At 38.3% G+C, this 13,288-nt stretch overlaps 1 long non-coding RNA gene across 1 annotated transcript; it reads left to right on the top strand.

Moving 5' to 3' along the window:
- Positions 1–1,695: 1,695 nt before the first annotated feature.
- Positions 1,696–11,153, top strand: LOC120501119. Its single transcript, XR_005627228.1, has 3 exons — positions 1,696–1,802; positions 3,713–3,826; positions 11,116–11,153. It is a non-coding gene; the product is annotated as an uncharacterized LOC120501119 (long non-coding RNA).
- The last annotated feature ends 2,135 nt before the right edge of the window (positions 11,154–13,288 follow it).

Genomic DNA, 13,288 nt, shown 5'->3' with positions numbered 1-13,288 from the left:
TCTAAGCATTTTTTGATGTGTAGTATAGTATAGAAGGCTGCAATCTGAGTGTTTTAAAACAAGTACTTGGATACATGTAAGGTGTGTGTTAATGGACACTTTAGTTTATTACCTTGTGTTGGGGCATTACCACACAACCTGGTCATTGTTCAAGAAGCCTCAGAGCAGCCAACAGAATTTTTATACTTGTGAGCATGCACCCTGTGTCCAGCTGATGTAGCACCCAGCAGGAAACATGCCATGGTCACCTCGGGTTGGTCACTGTTGTTCTGCAGTACCCGTGGTCTGGCTGGTCACAGCATCTGCTCAATACAGGCTTGGCCAGTAAATGGGCATGCTGAGCTCCTGCTTTGCTGCAATGCCCATTAACTTGGGCCCAGATAAAAATCCACACCCTCTCCCATGTGCAAAATGAGACCACCTAAGTTTTCACAATTTAGACAGTCTCAGTGCTCAGTTTGTTGCACTATATAATCAAGGAGCAAGTTGCCCCTGATTATTTGCCCTCTCACACTGGCAAACCCTCCCTTGAGGGCAGAGCAGAGTCTGTCTGCTCTTTGCAAGTTTGTGCTCACTGATCCTGGACTAGCCCTATACAAAACGTGGTTTTCAGAGCACTATGTGCTTTGGGTGACATTTTCAGAAGTACAAGAGGAGCTTTTGTGTTGGGCTGTGTACATATCAGGAGGTCAACACCAAAGGCAGCAAGGCTGTATTGCCTCCCTGAATAGATAAGTCCCAGCCCCATTATCAAATAAAGAGATCTTGGCTCTGAAGTGCCTAAGTCACTTTTGAAAAAATCATATTATTTTGTAAAATGTAACTTGCTTGACCACTAGGCTCCTGAGAGAAGTCAGCTGCCTCATATACACAGAAACTTTGACAGACTCGGTAACACACAGAAAATATGCATCCAGCCAGCTGCCTCCTTCCTTTTGTATTTAAAATGCAGCTTCCTACAGGAGCAGGGAAAGATCAGGAATCTGTATCTCACTTCATTTACCCTCAGACACAGAAATACAAGGCGTTATTTTGGGAAGCAGCATGAAAAAAATCCATCACAAAAGATAAAAGTCTGTGGTTTCCAAACCCGCCTGTTCCCTCAGAGGGAGGGGTTTTGTGATGGAAGCTGTGTGTTGTTGAGGAGAAGGCGCACACCACGTCCGTGTAAACATATCCCACACAGTCGGTGACGCACTGATTCCCTGCGAAACATGGGGCGCGCAGCTGAGAGCCTGCCCAGCGCCACGCTTATCTAATGGACCGTCATGGACAGAGCACAATGGACAGTGAGATGTGTGAGCGTGTTCTGAGCCAGTACAAGTCCTTTTTTCTCTTTTCCAAACGGGCAAAGGAGGGGGTGAGGGCATTACACAAGACAGATCACACGGCTGTCCAGCAGCCACTGAACCATAGCATAAAGGCCTTGTTTGGATAAATAATGACTCCTTTACTTTATTCTTAGAACTGGAAGTCTCTAGAACTGAAACATAATGTCCCACAACTGCTTCTGGCATCTGTTTTTCAGGGAGAGGATTGGGCCATTTATAAAGAGATCTATTTTCACAAAGGTTTGCACTGTTGCAGAGAGACTTCATCTCTTCCCATCAATAGATCCCATCCACTTACAAAGGGCAACAAGGCAATGAACTAAGAGTTTTAACACAGTGTTTTGGAAATTAACCAGGCAATCAAATCATGTGCCTTCCTCAAGCTTCTTCCGATCATCCTACAAAGTGTCCCAGGAAGAGTATACTAAACAAAGGGAAAAGTAGCATCATGTGAACAGTTTGGATGTGAAGGTATTTCTTTCCCCATTGTTTTGGGAAGGGGGGGTGTTGGAGATGTTATTACTAGTTTGCAGGTTTTAACTTTATCATCAATAACTCTTCCAGAATTCAGCTTCATGGTTTGCTGAGTTCTGGAAATTAGAATAATGAAGCTGACATACCTTCATGTACATGCAAAGGTTTAAGATTTCATTATAAACTGTGTAGCTGAAGGTGTTCAGAGAAGACTTCACTACTCCTACGACAACCACAGTAGCCTGAAAGGAGATATTTTCCCTCATCTCAGAAAGTAAACACAAGAAAGAAAAATCAGAGTAAATAATGATGGTTTATTCCTGAATCCTATCTCATTTTCTGCAGAGAAACTGCTTTGGTGAAACAACTGTACTGTGAATAGTTTATTCATCAATTTATTCCTTTTCCCCAATTGTGGCTTACTAGAAAATGTCTCATGAACTCTCTTAAATCTATTGCATATTTGATATTTACTCTAGTTCAAAAACCATGTTAGTCTGTGGTTAGTTCACAATCTGATCATGACAGGTTTTACTATTCATTTCAGAGACCATGCAAGTGTTGACTACATCAGGCACCTAACTTCTCAACCAAGGGAAGCTCACTTGAATGTTTGACAAATTCACTCCATTGGCAAGGAAGCAGTGGATCCTGCTCAAACACACATGCAACAGTTGTGAGAGTGGGGAGGAGGGAGAGAGAGAAGATGGAGAGGCAGAGAGAGCCTCCATGTGAGGTAACAGCCAAGTAAACAACTTGCTGTCCGGAGTATTCTTTTGGACAGCAGAGAAAAAGCCCAGGAAGCATGACAAAAAGCCTGGCTATGTGGCAATATGTCCAAATGAAGAGATAAGGATCAGGTAGGATGACCTATTTTGAGTGTCTGGCTTTCTTTGCACTTCTGGGAAATTTATTACTGCAGAAAGTATGGAGGCAAAGAGTATTTTAATTGACAGGCTAACACTGATGGATGCAATATTCCAGAGAGACCTCTTCCTAGGCAGGAGAGTGAGCAAATCTTTAAACTGACTGCACAAGTGCTTCTATAATTTTGGCTTGTTTTTAATCTTTATAATGCTGTAAATTTTAGAATGAACTTTAAAGGGTAACCACTAGACATTACTTGATCTACCTGCTTCACAGACAATTTAACTAAGACTCAGGAAAGCAAGGGGGTTTTACTCCTGTTGTGAGAGGTAAGATTGGCAGGAGCATAAGAAAGTGAAGGTCACTTAGGAATTCTATTTCAAGTATTTTAGAAACAAAACCACATAGTAACACCAAGCCATTCAGGAAGCTGTAATTATCTACTTTTGAAGAATACTTGTGACAAACTAGCCAGTGTTGCAAGTGGTGGCTTCAGAAAAGAAAAGAAGTCTGTAAAATTCAAGTTTCAGCAGAAATCCAAAGGTGAGTTTATCCAGGGTTAAAACTGAAACAAAAGCCTACATTACATTAAGATTCTTCATTAAGACAAACAACCAAGATACACACACACACACACACACACACACACACACACACACACACACACACACGCACACAGTTGCTATTGCCTCCTGCTAGGAGCAGTTCAGTCTTTTCTTTTTCTTGATGATTTTATATACCCACCCTCTGGGGATACAGCTGACTGCTAGCAATTACCCTTGATACACCAGCAGGTATTTCCTGAGGGGAAATGACTATCCTAATAGCTAGTGGCTGGTAAGCCTCCAGCTGACTGAGGCAGTTTTAACTCCTGACAAACTGGGTCCTGTCCATTCTCCTTGTCACAAGTACTTTAATATCCTCTTTGCAGAGAACTCAATGTTCCTAGAAAAATTTTACATTTTTTTTTTATTTGCACCCACAGTGTTTTATGGTGAAAAACTTTGCATCTCTCATTTCCATTTGTTTCTGGTTTCCAGGTGGCAGAGCAGAAATGTGGAACAGATCACAGCATGCCTCAGGTTCCCCAGATATCTCCACTACTTAGCAAACATAAGGGTGTGAAGGTCTCTGAGGATGAAGCATCACAACTGGTGAGGGAGACTTTTCACAAGAGTGAGAGCAAGTAACAGAATCCACAGTCCTGCCCAGGGCTGCATTTTCAAAGGCAGGTGGGACAGTGTCTTTGCCCCTCTGCCACCCTGAGGTGCATGTAGCTGATCCACTTTGCCATGTTCCTAGGGCACAGCCTCAGTACATCCCATACACCCAGCTCAGGAGCCTGCTATGCCCAGGAACAGCAGGCAAGGTAAGGCTGGTCATGCTGTGTAGCTGTTCTCCTTCGAGTTGGCAGCAAGGGACTGATCCCATATGAATTCAGGTTCCCAGTGAAACCCAAGGTTAGCCTCTCACCAAGGAATTCAAAAGACAAGATTGGTGCTCAGTGAAATAATTATCCACAACTGCAAATTTTAATCAATGGCAAGAACAATATTTTAATAAAGGGAGAAGGGAAAACCAAGTACAACCAGCTAGTGTGCACTACCTAAGCCATGAAGTATGTCTATCTCACAGCCAGCTTTGCAAAGCTGCACCAGCCAGTTACTTCCTCCTTCCTGTGGTAACATTTCCTTCCTATTTTGAGGCTTTAAAATTTTCCCACATAATAAGATCAGTTCAAGCTCCTTCTACTCTTCTGTCTTCCTCTTTCCCACCGGCTCTCTGGTAGTTGTGTCAGTTAACTGCTGAAGTTTCTGTTTTTTCTCCTCTAAATAAAAATACATCTAGCACTAAGAGATCTATCAATCTTCTTTCCTAAGCAAAACTCTTAAACAGGCTTTCATATTTCACAGATTAGCAGGAACCACTTTGATATTATTTTCACCTCTAGCTTTCACATACTTACAGAAGAAGCCATTACCTTACTCTACTATCCTTACTCTCCCTAGGAATATTAAACAATAACTGTCTAATACACACTTTCTGGTGTTATACCCAAAACAAACTATTTTTCAAAGGAAATGCCTTTCCTTTTCTCAGAAGTGGCTCTCAGGCAGAACAAATTACATATACAAAGCTAAAGCAGCCTCCTCTCACACCAGCCCTTTGGATCCTATTTATGCTCCTTGGCAGACACCAACAGGAAGCCCCTCCAGTGGGGGCGTATTCCTGGTGGAAGAGAGTGCATCCCTTTTTAACTCAGTTTTCCAGTTTTTCTAGGAGGTTGTCTGTGAAACAGTCAGATGTAAAACATCACTCATCTTAGTAGGGTATTGATAAATCCCATCAAGTTCAATAAGACTTCTGCTTCTCAAACACTTTAGCAGTTCTGGAAACTCCACTGCTAAACCTTTCAGGGCGAACATGAATCTAAAGAGAAGTTGTTCATCAGCTCAAACTCTGCTTTGGCATGATGGATCAGCCTTGGAATTTGTAAAAATTAGATCCAACTCATTAGGATTCTAGAAAAAAAAACCAAAATAAAAACTTCTTCCATTTACTCCTCTTTTGGTGAGATAAACAAATCCTTAAGTCTCCTACTGAAATATTTTCCCTCAGTATAATATACATACACACATACATGAGTGTATATATATATACACACATATATGCATATATAATAGGAGTATATATAGAAAGCATGAATAAAATAAACCAAATGCAATTATTTTGAAAATTCAAATCCACATAGATACAGTATACAAACCTAAGGCATTATATATATGGATTTGGCACCCATTATTACTTAGTAATAGTAGAATAAATTATTTAACAATAACTAGGGACTAAGTATATTTTGTAGGATTTTGCTGGATTTTGCTTTTTACTTTAGATCAACTTTAGTTTGCTGCTAGCTGGATTTGTTTACTTTAAAATGTTTCTGAATGCTTTGATAGAGACAAGTGTTCTAATCTTATTGCTAAATTTTTGCCAGATTGAAAATGTGCATGGCTTATTTTTCTTCTAAGACTGCACAAGAACACTATGTTTCAGGTCTCAGTTTGCAAATCCTGCAAGTTCTGTCTCATAACTTTTTCAGAAAATTCTAGTTCCTACATGGCCAAAGCGCAGATCATGACCTTACTGTGCAAAATTTCACCAATTTGTACAATTTCCTCTATGTGGCTCTGAATAAATTTGTACTATATCACTGCCTCCAACACAGCTTAGAATTGCAACTCTAATGAAGACATAGACACATATCAGAGTTTCCAAATATTTGCTCCAAAGGGAGCCAGAGAAGCAAAGTCTACAGCTAGGAAGGGCAATGCATTTTACAATTAGTCATCCTTATTTGGGAAAAGACTACCAGCTAGTAAAAAAGAGCAATCTTCAATGGACTTCATGGCTTGAAATTTACATAAGGTTTCTACATGACTCAAACTGTCCATGTTTGTATTTGTGTGTCAGTGTTAGAAGCACAGTTCAGCTCTCAGAGATGACCCAAGGGAGTGCACGACAGAAAAGGAAACCAAAGAAAGTGGCTGACATCAACAGGCAAAGCTGTGGCAACTTTTTGATGTGCTTTAAGTAGAAGAATATAGATACAGAAAAGCATTTGACTTTGGACAGAGTAGGATGAAAACCAAAGTACACTTTGTACTTTCCCAGATCAGCAACACACACTGATCACTCCCTTTGGGCCATTTCTTGCTGAAAAGGAGATTCCTGTGACTAGGCAGGTTCTTGACAGCAGTGTAGATCTTCCCTGGCTACCCAGGAAGAATTTTTCTTCATGATCCAAGGCAATCAGTTTTTTTGCTCTCTTCTTGCAGCATCAACCCAGTATTACACAGGCAAGCACTGAGCCAGTCTTTTTTTTTTTTTTAAGTTCTGTGCAAAGGTTGTGGGATGCACACCAAGTTTAACTGATTGATTTAACATGAATATTTATAGGATATTTAGATTATACTCAGCTTAATGTCTGGAAGTAGACCCCAGCTGTTTTTCCTGAAAGTGTCAGCAAACATTTTTCATTGGTCTCCAAGAGTAATCTGAAGGGAGGAAAAGAAAAAAACAACACCAGCAAGAAAATCCCAACCAAGAACTAAGGCCATCTCTGCACTCTTGAGTAATTAAAGTCTTCCTGATCTTAACTCCAGACTGGATTGCTTTGTCATCCCCTAAGACCTGCACTGAAGAAAACCTCCTTGGACTGTTGTAGTGGCTCTAACTACTTTTGATAAAACTTTAGACTTCAGAAAAATTATTCCTTATAGAATTCAATAGTTAGTATCCATGAGGCATATGTTAGCCTTTTACATGAAGATGAGCAGAAATATGGGGATGCTTTTAAAAACGGGAGGAATTGCACGCTCAGGAAAAAGGAGCTGATGTCTGACCATGGTAATATAAACATAGTTCTGGTGTTTTGGGCAACCATCTATGAAAACACAACTAACATCTACCATAATTAGACACAAGACAATGAGAGAGAGAAGGTAATAATGAAAATGAAAGCATATTATGAAGATTGGTCTCTGGAGAGAGAAGGAAGGGATTCTGAATAATCTGTGTTTGTGTACACAGAAAACAAAGGAATTAAAAACACAATTACTGCCAGCAGAAAGAGTAAATACCAAAAGATCTGTAACAAACAGGCTTGGTCAGAAGAAGAGTGGCTAATGTCCACATGCAGTTGGCATCCAGCAGTGAGTGCAAGCGATACATCTATTACAATGGGCAGACAACCAAATGAATATAAATTGTAGAGGGGGAGAGGATATAACCAGGGAAAAGAAGAAAAGTGGTTTGCTTTTGTTGCAAACCATGGCATTAGGCAAATAAGGGAAAGGGAGAATAACTTCTTAAGAGAAAGAGCAAAGACCGAGAAAAAGCTCAGTGACATGAATTAAAATTTTAAAAAGACAAAAATGTAAAATGAAGTCTGCACAGTTATTCCTTGAAGAGAAAGAGATTACCATCACCAGAATTCCACAACTACTTTCAACTCTATCCCTCTCTCTGAGGTTAGAGTTTTTAAGTTGCAATGCATTTCTTAATGACTGGATCATATTCCAAAGTTCAGAATTACACATAGCCCAGGAAATATTTATTTCTCCAAAAGTCTAAGGTTCATTGCTGCTTAGTGAAGGCTTTTTATATCAAATGACACCTTTCAAATCTCCTTCTTAATGAAATGAAAAAAAAAAAAAAAAACAGCAAAAGGGAAACAAAAGAGAATGGAATTTTTCTCTGACTTGTTCAGAAATGGCCCACCTATTATATTCAAGTTTTAAATAATAACGCAAAAAACACACTGGGACAGAAACTACACCAGAAGAATTAAAATAAGACTCGTTTTGGAAAGGTATGAGTATCTTATAATAGTGGTGAGGCAATAATAACAAGACCTAAAATTGGAACTAGTTGTTGCTGTTTACTTTGCCTGAAATAATAAATATTTGAATTTCCTAAATACAGGCAGAGGTAATATCTACTTATGGACATGGCAAAAGATAATAATTTCCCAATACACATGGGAAATGAAAGACCAGTAGAGAAGCCATGATGAATTTAACCTTGGTTTGAACAGAGCCTGGCTCTGATGTGGTAGATTGTTAAGTCAAAATTCTGCTACCACCTGACCCCCAGGGTGGAAAATCTCATTTGTTTCTGCCCAAGCATAAGTCAGGACAAGGATCCCCAACTAGTTAAAGGCTTTAGGCTGCTCTGAGTAGTGGTTCCATAATAATTTCTTCCCTCCCACACCCTCCTCCACCCCCCACACCAAAGATGCTCATGTGATGAAGTAACTTCATCCTTCACTTGTTTCTGCATTGCAGAGAAAATATCAGTTTCTCAGACAGAATCAGAGAAAAAAAGTCCTTGCCCTCCTTTATTTTTCTTCTCTTTTTTCTTTTCTTTCTCTCTTTTTTCCCCCCTGTTTTTTCATATCATTTGTTGCTGTTGTGGCCTTTTGCTAACTGACCTTAAATAAACTTTTGATTCCCATGACCCACTGTATGACGAAAAATGCAAGGAATATAAAAATATTTTCCACAATAGAAATAATATTTTATAATATATAATATTTATACTTATAATGTTTTATGTCTCTATATACATATTTATATTTATAATATATAAACAATATTTTCTTTTCATAGGATGTACCATCACCTAAGGAAAAAAAAAAAAGAAATTACAATAAGGACTCTAGGGAAAGGACAAATCTGTGGGCCCAAATTGAGGACAATGGTCCATAGATCAGACACTTGTAGCCAGGGTTTGTCCCTTCCAGACAGACATCCTAGCTACAATCATCCAAGGATTTTAAGAGCCCATTCCACAATACTCAGTTCTACAAAGTCCCGAGGACCCAAGTGTCCGGTGGGTCTGGAATGCACTAAGGAATGAATGCATGGCATAATTAGAGGAAGAATATGTGTTACACCTCCTCTGTACCAGAATGATTCATTACACAGGAAAGATTTACAAGGTATAACAGCACAAAGCCATATCCAACAACTTCATCTCTCCTTATGAGAAGTAGTTGAATGATTTTCTAAACATTTTTCAAATCATCACATTCCTTTTTCAATCGTTATCTTCTATTAATATCATTATCTTCAGCTTCATCCTTTCCCCATTCATTTTTAAATTATCTCTCCTTTCATTTTTTTTTAATATATAACCAACCTTTTTGCAAGAACTAATGGATTTTCATCCATTAGCCAGTTGAAGCTCTGAGAATAAGATTCAACTATTTTGCTTTCTCAAAACTAAAAGGTTGAGAACTCAATGATACTGTGATAGACAAATCATTTAAAATGAAAATAATAGTGCACCTAGAGCTTTTTGTTATGCCTAAATGAATCAGAACCAAGCTTTCACTGTTGAAACTATGCAGGGAGTAATTCCCTCTTTATACATGTTTACATTACCTCTTAGCATGCTTAGTGACACAAGACAAATGCTCCACAGGAACATCTAGAGACAAGGGTTGCATCTTTCCAAGACAAATATGGCAGAATTCTTATAAAATTCTTTTGAATTTGTCCCAGGATGTTTGTAGCTTTCCATATGAACATACAATATTTGGATGTATTTCAGATGTAAACCCAAACCTTTGATTAGATAATTGAGTATATCAAATTTGTTTAACTCCGCCCATGACCAAACCAGAATTCTTCTTATTCTACTCAATTGGTAAATCTTGTCCATCATTAAAGATGACACATTAACATGATGCTTCATAAAGCATATCAGAAATTTTACATCTGCAATGTCAGAGCAGAGAGAATCACAGTGCAATGTTATCACAGCTACACCCAATAAATGACACACATAAAAGATGGGGGTTTTTAAAAAAAAATTAGAGACCTCTAGAATAGAAGTAGTGATACAACTAATGCATGTAATCAAACACAACATTTTCTCTTTTTTATCAAAAGATACTTGGACTAAGTAAACTTGGTACTCTAAGAAAATAAATCTGTCACAATGCCCACTGCTGGTTTTTGAAATTAATATAATTGTTACACAACATGAATGGAAAAGTGCAAGTGTCATTATGTATGCAGGTAATATACCTGGTGTAAGATGTACTGTATCATAATATATTAATATAATAAAACATCCAGAATACAATGAATAAACAACATTCAGATGGTTCTATTAAGGGTCCAGATCCACCATGTTTCCTGTTCACTCTGCTAAGCCCTCTGACTGCTGAAATTGCAAGATGTCTTGAAAAACAGTTGAAACTCATGCTGTTATTTCAGTTGCAAGGGTGAATTTTAGAACAAGGAAATTCATTGGTATGGAAAGAATCATGGTTGAAATAAATAATAAGAATCTGAACAATTCAGATTCTCAGCATTAGTATGATGATATTGGAATGTGGTTAATTTTTTTTTTTTTTTTTTTTTTTTTTTTTTTTTTTTTTTTTTTTTTGTGGGGAGGTCATCTCATTTAATTAGGTCCTGCAGTCCTTGGACAGCTCTTTTTTGATGTGAAAAGGAGCACTCTGTGTTGGTATTTTCTACAGTTTAGAAAATTGATAACAATGCAGGCATTTCCACCCAGAAACCTCACAAACACCTGGGCTAAACTGTAAACAAGAAAAATTGCATTTTAAAACTAGCAAAGAAGCCAAATGAATAGTTTCCCCAGTTATGTACTTAAGTGCACAGAGCTAGAAGGGGGAGCATGTGCCTTCATATGTGTATCTGTCACTGACACAATTCAATCAAGGAAGCAGTAAACTTGTCCCATGTGTTTTCTCTGTTAATTGCTTTCTTCTATTGTTCAGATTCCAGAGGACACTGGGAGTCCCTAGTAAAGATGTGGTATGTCAGAAGGCTTACCAAAACAAGTTTTTTTAAACGTTCTTTTCAGCAACTTGTTAAATTCCTCACCTTCATCTTTCATTCCACAGGGAGCAGACTCTGAGGAAGTGGATGGCACCAACAAATCGGCTGCTTTGAAATTACAGACCATTTAACTGGAAAAACTTGAAAGATGTAATCTTTTCTTCTACTGACCTTGCGGTTCCCCCACATGAGCCTACTACCATTGTATCTCAGTTACAGATTTTGGCTGTCACTTCCTCCTATATTTTTAACAGATGGGTTCATTTGTTAGTATGCTTTTTTTTCATGCCTGCTTTTAATTTTCCTCTTTCCCCCTTCTCAAAGCACCAAGTTTATATGGAATGTTTCCTCTCTGAGAGACACGTCACCCTCCACAACCCCCAAGGAGGCTGAGACTTCACCCTACCACCATGAGGAGCATACCAGCTGCTCTGCACCAGGGAAGAGCTTTCTGTGGAATACAAAAAATCCTTCCCAGGAGACAGCGACAAGAACAACCCATTGTTTTGGTTTTATATGCACAAAAGTGTCAGTTGTTTTTTTAACATTTAAATATCTTTCCAAATGATTGACAAATTAAATGCACCTCGCTGAACAGGAGGTCCATCTAACATTCAAAGTACAGGATTTTACTTGCAGGTAGAGAGAAGCAAATATTTGGGGTAATAAAACCTTCATTAAGTACTTTCAGGAGAGTCACAGAAGTAAAACTTGGGCAGCTATTAGCAATCTGACAAGATGCTGTTTATTTAGGTCAGGTCTTCAGAGTGTCTGTTAGCCCTGTAATGATTTGTTAATATCTGTAATTTTCCTTAAGGCTAAACAAATGAGGAAGCCATCTTGTTTTCCACGTCATTGGACCTAGCATGCTCCAGCAGATTACCATGGCAACCAGAGCAAGTGTGCCCGGTGTGAAGGGAACAGTCTAGGCCTCATTTCCTAAAAGCATGTTCCTACTGAGGTTGAGTCACCAATTAAAAGACTTTTCTGTCCTCCAGGGTTTCAGGGACATAAATAAAGATGTGAAGCCTGGGTGATCAGCTGCTTTACCTGAGCTAGCTACTCTTACCAATTGCCTAAATATAGAAAAAATATCCAGCAAATAGGGAAAGAAGTATTCCTGGAATTTCATCAAGGACTGTATTAATCCTAAAAAGAATTTTTTTTTTAAGAAAAAGATTGCTTTGAAGAGTGCATTGAGACAGTTCTTGTGATTTTGTGATTACTGAGTAAACAGCTTGAACAAGGGGGTGCTCTCCAAACCTTGGAAGATGCTCATAGTGCATCTTTTATAGCATCAACAATAACATGTTTTGTCATCAGCCCTCTGTCAGTGTGTCTGAGTCACACACATTTGGTATAAGTGATGATTAATTATAGATCTAATAAAAAAAAAAAAAAGATGTGAGACTGTGGGATGACTGTTCCAACACAGCTTTTAGGCATCATTCATTTTCTTATGATCAGCTGCTCACAAGTTGCTTCTATTAAACAAAACTAAATATTATAAAGAATGGAAAGCTTTATAGTACCATCAATTAATGAATTGTCTCATCATGATATCAGTTTGCTTAGCACAAAATTGTGTCGGCAGCTGATTCAAACCAAAAAAATTTCTGTAATAATTTTTCCTATTTTGCTATATTCAGACTGATTTAGAAAAGAAGATATAATAAATTGATAAATATGATAGAAATGCAAATTTTAGCAATAAAATAACATTTTGGTCAAAGTGAAATAATCAATTTATTAGGTAGTCATTGTCAAAATGTAGATCAAGCACTGAAAGAAGCAGTAACACTACATATTTGACTCAGTATAAGATTTGTCTTAATACATTTACAGTTGATCATGTAAATGTCTCTTACTGGAAAACATCCATCATAAAACTCTAAAAGTCTTCAAACCCTTCAGAGATGTGGCTGGAGCAGCCATCAGAGACAGAACACATTAGTGTTCTAAAAAATATCTCTACATAGTGCCATCCTGTTTGGATAAATACTGAACACACAGTAGTTTTCAGTCACGAGTTTCTGAGCAGCAGTAAATCCAAAAGCACCCTTGTATTATTGTGTTCCCACTGAGCAAAGAAAAACCCCCAGCATCATGCTTATTTAGTACATGCAGGGCATGTGAGAGCAGTATAAGACATAGAGTGAAGTACACTTGACATACAGACCTACGTTTTGTACTGTACTCCAAATGAAGGACACACAGGAGAAAGGCAGATCTGTCTAC

The sequence above is a fragment of the Passer montanus genome, unplaced genomic scaffold (assembly GCF_014805655.1).
Source record: "Passer montanus isolate IOZ18808 unplaced genomic scaffold, ASM1480565v1 scaffold2, whole genome shotgun sequence".
Lineage (NCBI taxonomy): Eukaryota > Metazoa > Chordata > Aves > Passeriformes > Passeridae > Passer > Passer montanus.
The sequence above is the reverse complement of the archived record's forward strand: the minus strand, read 5'-3'. Positions and strand labels throughout refer to the sequence as shown.